Here is a 17,391-nt window from a genome sequence, read left to right on the forward strand (position 1 = left end):
AGGATAGAGGATAATTTTTCTAACTATCCATTTAAAATATTGTGTGCAGACAAAGCCATAAATACCTTCATTGTCTATAGATCAGCTGTCCAAACAGTCATCCACAAATTTGTCCCCATCCATGGGGCTCAAGATGGTGGCAGTCATGTGGTTTGAACAAAATAAGTAGTAAGTCATATTAAGTAGTAAGTCATATTAGAAAGCGTGTTTTGAAAATATCTGTAATCTTTGTACAAAGTTTGTGTGTGTAAACTTGCATTATGTCTAGTTATATATTGGAAATCACACTGTAGAAAAACACTCAAGGCCTCCAATCTGCATTCATGGAGTCATGGGACAATTGACATCAGCCTCATGGACGTTTTTGCCTTCCTCTTGATCAACTAAGTGAGGTTCTAGGTTGAACTTGATGAACTCTTGTCTAATTTCAACCTCACAAACTATGTTACTATAGGTGAAAAATTATTTACAAGAGAAAATGGAGTCCTTCCAAGCCTTCTCTGACTGCTATGACAATGGATCGACTGCCCACTAATGTGTCTAAGGGAGCCAACCCAAATCCCTGTTTTAATGCTTTGACAGTGGCAGTTAAACAGTTAAATAGTCCGCAATGGAGATTGCTCTGTGCCAGCTACTAGTGGTAGCTGTCAGCTGCTGAAAGCAGCTGTAGCCCCCAGGTATTGAGCAAGTTCAACTCTCTAGTCCTCTACATACACCCTTTAATGTTGCCATGAGCAAAAGTTACGTAATGGGATGTTGGGGATGGGGTTAAAGGGCAAGTGCAAGTCATCTTGCACTAGCTATACCAAACAGCTTCACTGTCACCCAGTTCTCTGAGCAATAAGATTCCTAGTCCAATAGTGGTCCATTGGAGGGTTTTTTTTCATGCATATTTTCATTAATCTCTTGCTGCTACCTTTCACTATGTGAATCTCTTGTGTCTGACCTCAGCCTTGCTCTGACTACAAACCTGTGCTGCTTGCCCTGACCTTCTGCCTGTCTATGACCATGATAAAACTTCGACCACCCAGATATCTTCAAATACCCAGACTACTCACCTACTTGACCCCTTGTTGCCTTTAGCTGCTGTCTCGTTGGCCCTGTGGCCAGCCACCACCTATACTGGGACCACATCTAGAGGTAGTGACCTGGTGGCCCCCTGCAGAGAAGTCCAGATCATCAGGTGAAAACACAGACAATGCCATCAGGACTGTCAAAGTCAAACCAGTTTGTTGATATAGGTTTTACTAGAAAGTGGCCAGATAGACTTATATAAATACTATCAAACGAAAAGAGAATAGCAGAGCACTCACCAGGTCAGTAAATGGCTTCTTTATTGATCATATCGACCAGTCGGGATACATGCAGGGGAGGATGGAATGGACGCGGGGGTACAAAGAGCGGCGAAGGACCGATTACGCGCCAAAGCGCTTCATCAGGCCGATGGATTGGCCTGACGAAGTGCTTCGGCACGTAAACGGTCCGTCGCCGCTCTTTGTACCCCCGTTCTTTGACCTGGTGAGTGCTCCTCTTTTCGTTTCATATAATTTGCTGTTGATGCTTGGCATGGTAGCACTGAAGAGGTTGAATTTGCTGGTTTCCAGGGACTGTGTGGATCAGATGTCCATTTATTTGGGTTCCATGCAACATAAGGGAAGGTGCTGAGACAAATCCTCCATGTTTATCTTATATAAATACGCCTACTGTTTATTTATTTTTATTTATTTTTTTACTATAACTCCCATTCTGGTCAGGCAGTCTTGAATACCTTATATCTGACTCTTACACCTTTGATCACCTACCAAAGGTATATAAAGCATATTTAAAGAACATTTAAAAAGTGAGTGTGCAGAATCAAACTACACAAGTTTCGTTTTTTTTTGGTACTTTTTAGATACATTGGATGAAGAAAAAAAAATAGCTTTTGGTGGATATTGCCTTTCAGTGCACGGCCTAGAAAAGAAAAAAATCCACAAGGTAAAATGTGTAAATGTTGCTCAAACACACTGGATTACTTGCATGTATTACATTATTGTTTATAATTAAATGAAATGGACAGATTTGGGCTATGAAAGTCAGTATTGTTTACGTGCTGACAGAGAATTCACATGAAGTCTAAATTCTCCCAGCTGGACTCAATATAAAATTTGAAGTTTCCTCTAGCTCCGACTGCAGGCAGGCAGAATTGAATACATTTTAATTGCCTTGCGTGTACAGTTCTAGAACAGTTTTCATTGTTTTTTTTATTTTATTAAAACATTGTACTTTTTAGCTTCTGCAGCTTGCATGTATCACAATACAATACAAGTTGCTGGATGCATTTCTTGACTCATCCATCAGATGGCTCTATGATGGCTCATTCTTCGATGCTAAAGTCTAATAAAATAAACTCTGATCAAACAAGAGTTGAGCTTAGATTTGGGAGAGGACTAGAGCTAAAGGCTGAGCAGTAAGAAAGAAGAAGTAGTCAGAAAGGCACAGAACAGGATCCAACAACTTGCATCGTTTGGTAATACATGTACGTTGCAGGATCCAATTCATATACTTATCCCCTGTGGATAGGGGATAAGATCATTTTCCCTTGTCATCTGACTAGTACAATCACATTTAGGACATTTTTTAAATATATCTTATTAGATAAAAGTACTTCTTTCCCCTTTTATCAAACTTTCTCCTATTATTAAACTTTCTCCTGTTATCACCTGCTTCTGCTCAAATCTTCTTCTCTAAAAAACAGCTCAGCTTTGTCATGTGTCAACAAGACAAGCAATACAAGTCTGTGCAGAGGAAGGAGGACGTTCCATCCAGCAGCTCTGGGAGAACTGAAAATTAGAGATTAAGCCTGCAGGGCAGAAATCTGCTGGAAAAAACATATACAAGTTATATAATGACAAGAAATGCTTATCAGAGGGCAGCTTATCCTTAAAAGTCACCTGAAATTACAGGCACTTGTAAGGAATTGTGTAAACAATTTAGGCCACATCCTTTTTATCCCATGTCATTCCATGTCTCCTTCTGTTGTTCATTGAAGTACAGATTCTGTTCCTTTTGGCGCAATTTGGTGCAATTTGCCTGTGTGCCAATATTTTGGGTCATTCAAGGACTAAAGTCTTGCATGGCTGTACCAGTGTATAAGGAAATATCCAAACGTTTCATTATGCAACAAATGAGCTTTTTTGAATACACCTCTAATTTAGCAATGTTATTGGGGACAAGTATGATAGAATATATAGAATAGAGAATACCACGGGGGTGGAGCCTAGCCGCAGAATGGTATGGACATGTGGGCCTGCAGCTCTCCGGTCTAGCTCGAGATTAAGCACCTCTAATTCCCTTATCTTAAGCAAATGATGGGCAAAATTGGACAGTACACGTCTGGTCGCCCAGGTGAATCACCCAAACCGGGTAAAAACCAAGCACACATGTCTAAATTCTTCAAGAAGAAGGGGGGCATATCTCCCGCCAGACTGGCCAAAATGGTGCCAAATGCCGCCTCTTAGCACGACCCCATGGAGGAAGGTGAACCTGAAAGTGACACCGAGAGCTGCTCCTCAGCGGTGGTTACACAGCACTTTCTAAAGTCTTTCATGAAGAAAGCACTTTCCCAAGCTGTAAAACCAGTCTTAGCAGAGCTTGCTGAGATTAAAACAGAAGTACTGGCAGTGGGCTACAGAATGGAAGCATTGAAGAAGGCCCGTGCTGAACTTTCCACTTATTCAGCGGCCCTCACTGATCACACCAAACTCTTAGAAGCTCATCTCAACTCTAACTACATGCTTATAGAGGACCAGGAGAACAGGAGCAGAAGGAAGAACATTAGTTTCAAAGGCTTACCTTTAGGCTTACCATTAGTTTCAAAGGAGTCCTGGTCTAATGAAGTGCTTCCAAAGATTGCCTCCACCATCTTCTCTGGCTTGCTGGGCCCTGACCGGGAGAAGAAAGTGGTGATTGAGAGGATCCATAGAGCACTGAGACAGAAGCCAAAGCCCTCGAAACACCCGAGGGATGTGATATGTGGACTCCTCTCTTTCGTTGACACTGCTGCCATACTTCAGACTGCGCGAGAGAAAAGATCCATCACCTGTGGTGAGGCAGATGTCGCACTGTACCAGGATATAGCACCCTCCACCCTTGCTAAGTGGTGCCTGCTGAATCCCCTACTGGAGCAGCTGAGAGACAAAGGCCTGCAGTATGCTTGGTTATTCACGTTTGGCTTATCTATTACCCATAATGGCTACCGACTCACGGTTCAGACCCCTGCAGACATGGAACGTGTGTGGTCAACACTGGACATCACCCCCATTGAGATTCCCTCCTGGATGACGGTATCCGACTCCAAACCTCTTCCTCACCTGCTGAAGCCGGACGAGTGGAAAGTGGTAACCCGTTCAAAGACGAACAAGGGAAAGAAGACCCCCATGAAGGAGGGACCCCTCCTCGCTGAAGGCCTCTGCCATGCTTACTTACAGTAAGTGCTCTACTTACAATCCTGCTACGCAGTAGCTTGAGGTCCCTACCCATTGTGCTGCGGATGTTACCTCCCGCTCCGATTACTCAGGTTTGCCGGTTCTTGGAAATAGTTAACTGCCCTTCTTTTGGTTCAAGACGTTGCCCGGTTGGTACTACCCACTGAAGTCCTCATATGATACCTCTTTTGTTCTTCTAAACAAACTTCTTCCCCGCATCACTCCAGCTAATCTCCCCGTCCTTTTTCCCACTGACTTTCCTAGATGTATAAAGTTGACCTTTCCCCTTATTCCCGTCGCCAAGACCCCTCCCCCCCCCCCCCGCCTGCTACAGGTTTTCCCCCATTATCCAGCTGGACTTCACACTCTCTGGGGCTCTCATAGATATCCTGTTATTGCCCTTATGTTTCAAAAGCTGGGAACTGTTTGAGACTATTAGGTTACTATGATAATTTGATTGATCTACTTAGCAGCTGATCTATATTGTATTTTTGCAATGACCCATGAGGCTGATCTCTTGTCTTACCATTTTGTACCTTTCTTTCATTTTCTTCCAACACTCTCCCTATTCTTTACATTCCTCCTTCCCTACTCCCTCCCCTTATTTTACCCTTCCCTTCCTATCCTCATACCTTACCTTCCCCCTTCCCCTCACCCTCCACATCCCCTGTCTTTCCCTTCTCCCTTCATATACTCCCCCTCCCCCACTCCTTATCCCCTTTCATAGTATCTTAAATGTTTGGTGATGCTATTCTCATGATGTTGTCTTTTGATATATTGCATTTGTTATTGTATAAGAATTAAGAATGTTGTTGTCCTGCTCAGAAAACTTAAGGCATCCATTGTCTTCCTGCAGGAGACTCATTTCAAAAGGGATAAAATACCTAGGCTTCCTTCTAAGCACTACACTCAATGGTACCACTCCAGCCATGGCTCCTCAGCATCAAAAGGGGTATCTATTGCTAACCATCGCTCTCTCCCGGCGAAAGTCTTGCAACAACACGCAGATTCAGAGGGCAGAGCATTATTTTTATGCGTCCAACTGTACCACTCTAACTATATGCAGGAAAAAATAGGGGGTATCCAGCTTCACAGCAATTCAGTTAAAAGTTCAAGCTTTATTCAGATCCATTAAAACATAGATATGCAGGGATAAAACAAGCGAGGATCCGGACACCCTACCATTTCAGGTACACTATACATTGAATAAAGCTTAAACTTTTAACTGAATTGCTGTGAAGCTGGATACTTCCTATTTTTTCCTGCATGATTTTCTACGGGCAGGCAGCCCGCTCCTCCGAGCTCCAGCGCTTCTAATCACTTTGGCGTCTCCCTACAAGGACTCTACTGGGCTAGGTGATGAGTGAGCTGAGTGGCTTCTTCCAATTTTCTTCACTCTTACTATACCTTAGCCAATATTTATGCCCCCAACCAAGCCCAGGTGCCATGGCTTTTGAACACTATCTGACCTTAAACTTTTTGCAGAGGGCCCTATAATCTTGTGCTCTGACCTGAATGTCACATTGAATTCATGTCTGGACTCTTCTTCCATCACAACAAATATTTCGCAAAGGTCCTTTCCTAGATTGCATTCTAAACTTGCTGATTTGTCCCTTATAGATTCGTGGCGCTCACTGAACCCTTCCATCCGAGACTACTTGTATTATTCTGCCACCCACGACTCCTACCAATGTCTGGACTACTTGCTCATCCACTCCTCATTGCTGCCTGCGGTAACTACTACAGGTATTGGCATGTTCACAATCTCAGACCACGCCCCTATATCTCTCACTCTTTCTTTACTTGACACCTTTCCTTCTGCTTATTGGAGAATCCCCAAGCTATGTCAGACTTGAAAAAAACACCTTAAATTATACTTTGACACAAATAGTAACTCTGGCCCACCCCCACCTTTAGTGTGGGAAGCCCACAATACTTATATCTGTGGCATCTTTATATCATGGGGCACTAAATTAAAAAATGAATATAGAAAGAAAACAGACGGCCTACTTGCCAGGATTTCAGACCCAGAGAGAGCCCACAAGAGAACTAAGCTCCTGGCAACCCTAGCCAAACTAAAATCCCTGAGAGAGCAACTGCTAACCCATTTACATGAACAGTCCTCTAAGGCCTACCTGCATTATAGACATCAGCTATATGCCCATGGCGATAAGGGTGTAAGGCTAATGTCTGCCCTCCTGAAAAAAGCTTGAGCCAAACAACACATCCATGGGATAAGGGATGGGGGGGGGGGGTGTTGTCCACACCTCCACACCAAGTATAGCCCAATCTTTTCAGCATTTATACTCTGAATTGTACAACAATTAAAATCTCACTCACCAGAGGTGGATGACCCCCTCCAGACCTACCTCATGATAAGTTTTTGAGTGACCTCGACCTGACCTGCTCTTGACTCTCTCTGGCGCTCTCCTTACCCCTGTGACACATTAGAGGTAGTTCAGAGGGTGATTTCATCCTTTCCGCCGGGCAAAAGCCCCAGAGCAGATGGGCTGCCATTGCGCTATTATAAAAAATTCATGGACATCCTACTCCCTCATCTCACTGATTCCTGCAATTCTCTATAGATAGGTGCAGGAAGACAGGCGCATATCACTCTCAATGCAAAATAGGGAAAGGACCCGGCTGAATGTGGCAGCTACCAGCCCATACAGTATCATTATTAAATCTAGACCTGAAGATCTGGGCCAAACTTCTCTCCATGCAGATTAAAGGGGTACGCCACCCCTAGACATCTTACCCCCTATCCAAAGATAGGGGATAAGATGTCTAGGGGTGGAGTACCCCTTTAAGAAGTTTCTCTCTCATCTGATAGCCCCAGAGCAATCTGGCTTTGTTCCAGGAAGGGAAGGTAGAACTAATACTTTTAAGCTTCTGGCCTCCATCCATCATGCTCACTCAAATCGATTGCCGCTGGTCCTTCTCAGAGTTGATGCCGAGAAGGCCTTCGACAGAGGGAAATGGTCCTTTATAAGGGCAGTTCTCTGTAAATTTGGCTTCCCAGCTCCATTCATTACTGCCATCTTCTCCCTCTACACCAAGCCATATGCATCTCTACTGGTCAACAACTCATTATTCCCACCTTTTCACATCACAAACGGCACCACACAGGGCTGTCAGCTCTCCCCAACCTTATTTGTGTTAGTTATGGAGTCTTTACTTCAGAAAATTTGCCAACACACAAGTATTAGTGGGGTTCTCACTCCTTCTGATGAGCTTAAGACATTGGCTTTTGCTGATGATCTGCTTTTCCTCCTCACAAAACCTGAGGTGGACCTCCCCTTCCTGGTGTCACTGTTTGAAGAATTTGGCCACCTCTCAAATTTCAAAGCCAACATTTCTAAATCGGAACTCCTTAACATAACCCTTTCTCAAGATCGAGTCTCCCGATTGAAACACCTTTCCCCTTTTCCTTGGGTGCGATCATCTCTGAAATATTTGGGAGTACACATCACTGACTCCGTACAGAAATTATATGACTCCAACTTTAAATCCTTACTCACCAAAATACAGAGCCTTCTAAAGGATTATGACAACCCTCTTATTTCTTGGATAGGTAGACATAATGTGATTCAGACATATGTTGTCCCTAAAATCCTCTATAAACTTCAAATGCTCCCCATTGCCATCCGCATACCTCTGGAAACATAAAAGGCCGCAAATGCCACACTCCTTATTAATTAGATCACCCAATAAAGGAGGCATAGGGATTTCATACATCCATGCAACCTATAAAGCTATTCAACTCAAGAGACAGATTTCCTGTTACTCCCCATCTTCTATGTTCTCCAACCCACTCCTCTTCTCTGAACTATCTTGGGCCCAATGGGCCTATGGTCAGGACTTTCTTCAGCACCTCTGGGTTCCCACACAAAAAAGCTACTCTCCTTTTGATCCCTCTCTCCTATTTATGGGCATTTTCTCAGTCTGGTTTCCCCTTTATACTGTTCCCTCCCCACCCATTTCTCCTCTTCTTTCTGCCGGGCTTATCCCTGTGATTGTGAATCGTGTCTGCCCTACTTATGCTTCCATTTGGGCAAAATTTAATCAGTATCCCATTAAGCAGCTGTTTGAGGATGAAAGGGATCCTACAGAAGGTAAATTTAAAGCCTTACTCCCTTCAATGTATTTATCTTTCCTACATGTCACACACCTAGGGAATTGTTGTCTAGATTTTCTTGCGCTAATAGGAGACCTTCGAGGTCTGACAGATTTAGAAAAAATCTTAATCTCACCTCCACAGAACTTACATAAACTATCGTTTGTTTTTTAAATAACTGTTTATTTTTTCAAAAAATGTTTACATTTTCCAAAACAAAGAAGAACAAATACATATAAAGAAAAAAATAAAATAAACAAAAATAAAGAACAGGAATCACATCTTCAGGTAAATAAAAGTAAAAAAAGAGGGGAAAGGAGTATGAGAAGAGGACATAAGACGGTGATCAACAGTCCACATGATGTCTCATCTTCACGTATTCAGTCGACATATAGCAATAGAAATAACATCCCAGATATTCATGCAGATTCACCAGATTGGAACAGAAGTGTTTCGCAACCAAGATAGCAACGGAAAACAAACATAATAAGGTATGCATAAAACATTTCGATTAAAGAAAGTAAATAATAGTGAGAATCGCTTATCTTCAGCGACAATTGAGAACATAGAGCAAGTCTTCCAATAAGACTACATTAGAATCTGGGATATTGGAAAAAAACATCCTAGATATATGAATAGAAAATATGGTAAGTAGGAGGAGTCATGAAACAGATGAGGAGACTGTTGAGAGGGGGACACAAATAATAAGGAGAAGTAAAGGAGAATAAAAATTAAAAAGAACGGACCCGCGCAGATCCGAGACCCAACCCCATCGCCTCATGATGTTGTTTCTGTTTCTATGAACCTATCCCAGAGCATCCAGATTTTATAGAACTTGGGTAAGAGATTGTCTGTCACAGCTGAAAGATACTCCATTTTTCTGATTAACAAAATTTTATTCTTCAGATGTAGCAAAGTGGGTATGTCTGCAGTGCGCCAACTTTGGGCAATCAAGCTCTTAGCTGCAATTAAAATATGATGAAATAGTCTAATCTCAGATCTTTGTATGTCCTTGGGAGGTAGGTTGAGGAGGTATGTTAAAGGATGGAACGGGATATCTTTATTAATCACTGATCTTACCATAGTTTGAACCTCTAGCCAGAAGTGTCTAAGTGAGGGGCAGTCCCAGAAGATATGGGGTAAGGTACCCAAACTAGATTGGCATCTCCAACAACTGGAGGACACATCTGGATAATATCGATTAAGGACCACAGGGGTATGGTACCAGTGGAACAAGATTTTGTATTGCGCTTCTTTATGAGCAATACAAGAAGAGGCCTTCGCCGTGTATGTCCAGATTGTCCTCCAGGTAGCAGGAGAGATTGGGGTTCCCAAATATGACTCCCATACATGCATGATTTATAGTGGTAGAGTCAGCAGGTGTGTTGAGGATGGAATAGATTTCTGATATCGATCCTCGTGTCGAGTATCCTTTTTTTACATAAAATCTCAAATGGGGTAGGGCGAGAAAAAGGGCTGTTCACTGTAGAGGATAATAACTTGTTTAGTGTAACGTGGTAAAACTCGCTTGATTCATTGGGTAGGTCACGTTGCCTTTGTAGGGTAGAAAAAGGGACAATTTTCCTTTGAACAGGATCTATTAAGTCTGCGAGATGAAATATGTTTGCTATCACCCAAGGTGTGATGATTTCTGGGTTAGTACTATCGGGGAGTCGGGACATAAGGGTTAAACAATAGAGGACAAAGAGTGGATGGAGAAGACTTCAAAGTGTAGATATCAGTGAGTTTCCTCCAAAGAGTTACGGTGGATCTCATTGGGCCCAGTAAATTTTTTGGTAAGACAGGAGGAGGAGAATACCAAATTAAGGAACATGGGTGAGTGGGGGCAATCCATTGTTTTTCAATATCTGTCCATTTATTGTAAGCCAAGAATTGTGTCCAAGACAGAATACGTCTAAGATGGACAGCATGGTAATATTTAAAAATATCAGGCATGGTCAGACCTCCATGTGATTTCCCTTCAGTAATAACTGAAAGGGGCACCCTGTGCCTACCACCCCGCCAGATAAATTTAAGTAGGGATGTTTTAAACCTCTTTAGTGTTTTATTAGGAATAAGAATAGGCAGAGTTTCTAGTAAATACAAAAATTTGGGTAGATTGGACATTTTAATAGCAGTGATTCTACCAATGAGTGACAGAGGTAAAGAGGACCATTTGCTCAACAGTGAATCTATATCAGCAAAGAATCTCAGGAAATTATGTTTGTATAAAGAAGAGTAGGTAGGGGTAAGGCAAATTCCTAGGTAACTAAGGGAAGAGTCCTGCCATCTATAAGGAAAGGTAGTTTTCAAAATGTTAAGTGTCGTGTCGGGTAAGTTAATGGGCATAGCTTCCGTTTTGCTGTTATTAATTTTGTATCCTGACATTTGTCCGTACATGTCCAGTATTGAGTGAAGAGAAGGAATTGAGATCAATGGTCTAGTGAGGGTCAGCAGAACATCGTCCGCGAATAGTGAAACTTTGTACTCTTTACTTCGCACTACAACACCGGAGACACCTGGACAAGCACGGATTCGACTGGCTAAAGGCTCTATACACAGTACGAAAAGCAACGGGGAAAGGGGGCAACCCTGTCGGGTACCATTACGTATCTGTAATTTCGGCGAAGTAGCATGGGGCAATTTGATTTGGGCTGAAGGGAGAGTATAGAGTTGTTCAATTGCACATAAAAACGGACCTGATAAACCATGTGCACCAAGGGTGGACATTTGAAAAGGCCAGTTTAAGCGGTCAAAAGCTTTCTCTGCGTCGAGACTCAGTAAGAGACCCGCAGATTTATTTAAGATTTCAACAAGGTCAATGGTGCGTCTGGTGTTATCACCAGCCTGTCTATGGACAATGAAACCTAATTGATATTTATCTATAAGAAGGGAGAGGACAGTACTGAGTCTATTGGCCAATAATTTGCTATAGATTTTCAGATCAGAATTTAGAAGTGATATAGGGCGATAACTCGCACAATCTGACGGATCCTTATTGGGTTTAGGGATTACCGTGATGTAGGAGTCAAGCATGGAGGATGGTACAGGGGAACCCGACATAAATGAATTATAAAGTGTGACAAGGTAGGGGCCTAGAATGTCAAAGAAGGACTTATAATATAAGTATGGGAGACCATCTGGGACGGGGGTTTTACCGTTAGGTAAGTCTCTGATAGTCTCAAAGAGTTCTTCCTTAGAGATCACCTTGTTTAAGAACGGTAGATCAGTGTCCGCTATGCGTGGTAGACCACATTCAGCAAGGTAAGCTCTAAGTTTGTCATCTCTAACAGATTGGTTAGTTGGGAGACTTGAAGGGAGGTTGTAAAGATTAGAGTAGTATTCATGGAACGAGTTGGCTATGTGTTCCGGGTCATATACCAATTGACCACGTGAGTTTTTAAACGAAAAAGGGTTTCTTTTATATTGTTGTTGATTTAGCTGAGATACCAACAAAGAATGAGGCTTGTTCGCCTTAGCATAGTACGTGTGCTTTGTGTATGTGAGTAATTTTTCCACTTTTCCAATATCTAAATCCCTCAAAGCATCCCTCAGGGAAGTTATTTGTTTAAGGACTCTCAGCGAAGGATTTCTGGTCATTGCTCCTTCTAAGCGTGTTAGTTTTTTCTGTAGGTCAGAATATTCTTTACATTGTTACATTTAATATGAGAGGCTAAGGAGATACAGTTGCCTCTAAAAAATGCTTTATGGGCCTCCCAAAGGGTAGAGGCCGATAATACACTGTCAACATTATTGTCAAAATAGTCCCAGAGGCCAGCCGCTAAAGTTTCTCTATGTTCAGGTTTCTTTATAAGAGATTCATTCAATCTCCAATGACAGTGTTTTCTAGGAGTAGAGGCGGGACTCAGGTCCAAAGTGACAGGAGCGTGATCTGACCATGTTATTGAATTAATTTTTACTTAATCCACTAATCTAAGGCCTAATAAATTGCCCATGAACATATTGATCCTACTGTGAGTAGAGTGGGGATGGGATAGAAAGGTAAATTCCTTATTATTGGGATTACAGATCCTCCATAAGTCGAACAAATGGAACTTCCTAATAGACTGGCGAAATGTTGTAGATAGACGTATTGCAGAAGGAGAGGGAACAGGATGTTTTACTGATAATCTGTCCATAGGGGTCGAGAAGGGTATGTTAAAATCACCACCAATAATAAGTGTGGTAGGGAGTGTGGAGGTTAATTTTGTGAATACCCTGTTAAGAAAGGGAATTTGGGAAGTATTGGGGGCATATAAATTACAAATTGTGATTGGGACATTTGACAATGTGCCTGATATGAAAATTAATCTACCATTAGGATATGCATGTGTAGAAGTAATTTGGAGTGGACACGTACGGAAAATCAATATCGCTACTCCCCCTCTCTTCCTGTCCTTAGTCGCTACATATACCTCTGGGTATTGTCGAAAGGCAAATTTAAATGTACAAGACTCATCACGGTGTGTCTCCTGAATTAGAGCTATATCAACTTTTTTATCTTTCAGCTCTTTCAAAAGCAAGCATCTTTTAATGTCGGAGTTTAACCCCTTCACATTGAATGACATCAGACACACCATGATGAGTATGTGCGGTGGGCTGTGGAGAAAGTGAGACAGGTCCTACCATCTGCAGCAACGAGAGGAACCTTGTAGTTTGGAGGAAGATCAGCGAAGTGAAACATTGGAAGATATAGGACTTGTAGAACACCAGATAGGACATCTAAGGAGGCCGGGGTGGGCTCGGATCGCGCAGAGTGTAGGAGAAAAAAAGAAAATAAGTTACAAAGAAAAAAATAGACAACAGAGGAATAAAATAAATTAAAGAAAATAAAACAAACAGAAAAAATAAGCAAAAACAAAACATCAAGTCAGTCAACTTGTGAACTACAAGGGGTAAACCCCTAAAATATGAGGATTTATAGCTAATTTCTCACACCTATAGCCTAACAGCTTAAGGGAAAGAGGGATATCCTCAAAAAACACGGGAGAAGAGGCAAAAGCTCCAAAAGAGGGGAAAAGATTGCCTCTGAGTTGCCAGCTCTCCCAGCTCTTAATATAATGTAACTACCAATAGGGGATAGTCCCCAAATTACTCTAAGGGGAACAATCCTATCTCCTTGCAGTAAAACTTAGAATGCGGTTCTATATTAAAGCATAAAATATAAGCTAGCCCTAAAAGATAAATGGAAAAGAAACATAACATACATCGTAAACTACCTAAGCCTAAGGTAGCGATTCATCTGGCAAACTATCGTTTGTAAAGAAACTAGGCTCCTCAATTACACCCTCCACCCATCCGGGCAACATAGCCTCATGGAAGAAAGAACTAGGAATTAATCTCACTAATTCTGAAATCACCTACATTCTTGAACATTCTCAAGGATTCTCTAGGTGCATTCGCCTCAGGAATTCACATTACAAACTATTATCTCACTGGTATAGAACACCAGAATTCCAGCACGCCCATGGTATAGCTCCCACAAACTCATGCTGGAGATGTGGGACTCAGGTGGGAAACCTCACACCTATACGGTGGACTTGTCCTTTAATTATACCATTTTGGAATGCAGTGGAAGCATCCATCAGTTCTATTTTGAACTCACCTGTGTCCATCCGTCCAGACATGGTCCTTCTTGGCAGACCCTCTTTGGCCTTCCGTCCTCATAGAGACACTCTAATTGTTCATCTCTTAGCTGCAGCCAAGTCACTGATCCCCCTCAAATGGCTCAGTCACCTTCCACATTCTATGGCTGAATGGGAATCCAAAGTCCACCAGGTATGCAGGTTTGAGGAGATGTCCAGTAGATCTGAGAGGTCACATCATCATTTCTTGCACACTTGGTCTCTAGGGTTTTCCTTGACTAATAGCAGCGTGGGCTCCTATTCTGCCCAACTACTTTAGCCTTATTACTTGGATCGATTATGATCCTGTTTGTTACCCCTTTTGCTTTTCGTCCTGGGTCTGAAATGTGTGCTGACATACTTTCCTTCACCCCCTTTCCCATCCCCTTTCCCCACCCACCTACTCCCCCCCCCCCCCCCGTTTTATTAACTACCCCTATGCTCCTTCTATTATTAGAATGTTAACTACTTGTTTATCTACAGTGATTGTATTGGCATTATAATTGACTGTTTTGTTTCTGCATTCTTACATTTTCATCCCCTTGTACTTGTGCATTTTATGTTTAAAACTGAATAAAAACTTACTTGAAAAAAAAAATATGATTACCACAAAGCCAAGGACATAGGTTTATCCTTAGCAGGGCCCCTATGTAAATGGCTTATATACATTGTGTTCTCTTCATAGAATAAAGAAGCAGAAGACAGCACAAGACCAATCCACCTTGCTTGTGGTCAAACGGAGGACCACTCCAGAATTCAAACACAAAGAAATCAAATGCCACAGCACCATTAATGGAAAACTCTGTAATGTATCCTATAGAAAGAGCTGTAGTTTGTTGGTTTCCCATATGCTATGGGGAACCAATAAACTACAGCTCTTTCTATAAGATACAGAGTCTTCCAATACTGGTGCTGTGGCCTTGGATCTTTTTGTGTTCTCTTGGTATTTACAACTAAACTTTCCAACTGATTTTGCTCATTTCAAGCTATCACTTAAACAAATTAAATTTTAGTATGCCAAAGCCAGCTTTAAGAACAAGCAGTTGGACATTATGTCTCCTGAAAAATGAAATGACAGATCACATGATGAGAGCAAAGGAGACTAGGGCTAAAGAATTGGCAGCTGTCTATCCACTGGAGAAACAAATGTGTTCTGAGTCTGCTGTCACGTTTCCAAAAGGCATTAAAAAGATCTCCAAGGTGGAACTGTTTACCGATACTGTGATCTTTCCCCAGATGAAGTCGCTATTTCAGCTAATTAAGAGAACAATTAAGACCAAGCCGATCAGTCAGTCACATAGACTCCAGCCATTCTCTGTGTTCAATGCTGATGTGCTGGTTCCCAAAGGGCAAAGCCTTATTCGCTTCTCCATAAAATGACAAGACGGAGCCACGAGATATCTGAAAAACCATTAAAATGTCATCAAAACTGTTGCTGATCTAACAGAACCACCATCGGAGATGAATGAAAGAGGCCTCTATCTTCCATCCCTACAACCCAAGTCACTGATCTGAATTCTCTTTCATTCTTTAGTATGTGTGTTATATGGAAAATAATGATGAAGCCTCCCGGTGAGAACTGTGTTGTTTTTCCTTTGTGTCTACAGGGGGTCCTTTCATCCTTTATGTCATTAGAGTGGTGGACCGATTTCCCTGCATCTTCAGCAAAGACTAAACACAAAGGCTGCCATTTACATCAATTAAGGACAAGATATAATAAAAGGTTTTTATTTGTATAGCTCCAATATGTTATGTAATGCATTTTCCCTGCTCGCTTTATAGTCTATCTTTAGATAAACATACATAAAATGTTTAGTCTTTTTGAGTCCTCATTTTGTACTAATCCCAAGTTAAAGCCTGTATTATAACTCACAATTATGCTGGATCTTACGAGAAACAGATTATAAGCATGTTCTCAGCCAGTATTATACTCCGGAACTGTAATCGCAATTCTGATAAATGTTATTGGCAACAAAAACAGACTACAAGAATGTTGTCAGGCACTGGATTATAATGAATATTATAACTCTGGATACAAGATAATATAAGGCTGTTCAACGGCTAACCCAGTGTAACCCTGACCTCTGGGTCTGGTCATAATGTTTTGGGCAGGGTAGAGCCGAGGTGCATAAGTGCCCTCGGAGTGGTGGCCCAAGAGTGCCAAAACTCACTGGGTATGGGACCAAACTGAGTGAAAGCACATTGCAAGCACTTAACTTTACTTTTAATCACTTATCTACTGTATAATTTCCTGGCCTTTTGGCTGCTGGTTGTTTTTTTGTAGATCCAGGATGAGGGTGAGTGTCCCTTTCTAAAAGTCTAGGGGAGATGCCTGTGGCCATTAGGTCCCTTATCTCTCTGCATCCGTGGGTTGCTGATTTGGTAGGGATGTCACCTACACTGTTCTTTGTCTGAAATTGGATCAGTGCTAGGTAGTAGTCAAGAGCATTTGTGGCCTTTTCTAAGATTAAATGAAGGGGGACTCAAATCCTGGACCAGAGGGAAAGGAAAGGTTTGTGGGGGGCCTTTTTGGAGATGGACTGAATCCTTGTACACTTTTTGTGTGACACATGTTTTGCACTGTGGTGAAAGAGAGCCATGTTCCTTGGCTCTTAAAAAATAAAAGTGTGGATATTTTTAGACCACTGATGCTCCACTAGGAATTCTAAAAAGAAAGGCTATGTAAAGTGCTACTTTGCATATCCCTTTTTCCCAGAATTCCCAGTGGAGCATAAATGGTTTATAAATCTCCACATGTCTTTATTATACTCTCCTTATAGGGGTACTCCGGTGGAAAACTTTTTTTAAAATCAACTGGTGCCAGAAAGTTAAACAGATTTGTAAAAGACTTCTATTAATAAATCTTTACCCTTCCAATACTTTTTAGCAGCTGTATGCTACAGAGGAAATTATTTTCTTTTTGAATTTATTTTTTGTCTTGTCCACAGTGCTCTCTGCTGACACCGTTGTCCATGTCTGGAACTGTCCAGAGCAGCATATGTTTGCAAAAGGGATTTTCTCCTGCTCTGGACAGTTCCTAATACGGGCATCAGGTGTCAGCAGAGAGCACTGTGGACAAGACAAAAAAGAAATTCAAAAAGAAAAGAATTTTCTCTGTAGTGTACAGCTGCTAAAAAGTACTGGAAGGGTAAAGATTTTTTTTAATAGAAGTCATTTACAAATC

The 17,391-nt window shown here is 41.8% G+C and overlaps 1 long non-coding RNA gene across 2 annotated transcripts; it reads left to right on the top strand.

Moving 5' to 3' along the window:
* Positions 1–595: 595 nt before the first annotated feature.
* LOC130360840 (uncharacterized) lies at positions 596–15,912 on the top strand. Of its 2 annotated transcripts, none has more exons than XR_008890821.1 (4): positions 596–677; positions 1,895–1,977; positions 6,087–6,212; positions 15,815–15,912. It is a non-coding gene; the product is annotated as an uncharacterized LOC130360840 (long non-coding RNA). The 2 variants fall into 2 exon arrangements; XR_008890822.1 differs by lacking the exon at positions 15,815–15,912 and adding an exon at positions 15,444–15,639.
* Positions 15,913–17,391: the final 1,479 nt, after the last annotated feature.

The sequence above is a fragment of the Hyla sarda genome, chromosome 3 (assembly GCF_029499605.1).
Source record: "Hyla sarda isolate aHylSar1 chromosome 3, aHylSar1.hap1, whole genome shotgun sequence".
Taxonomy (NCBI): Eukaryota; Metazoa; Chordata; class Amphibia; order Anura; family Hylidae; genus Hyla; species Hyla sarda.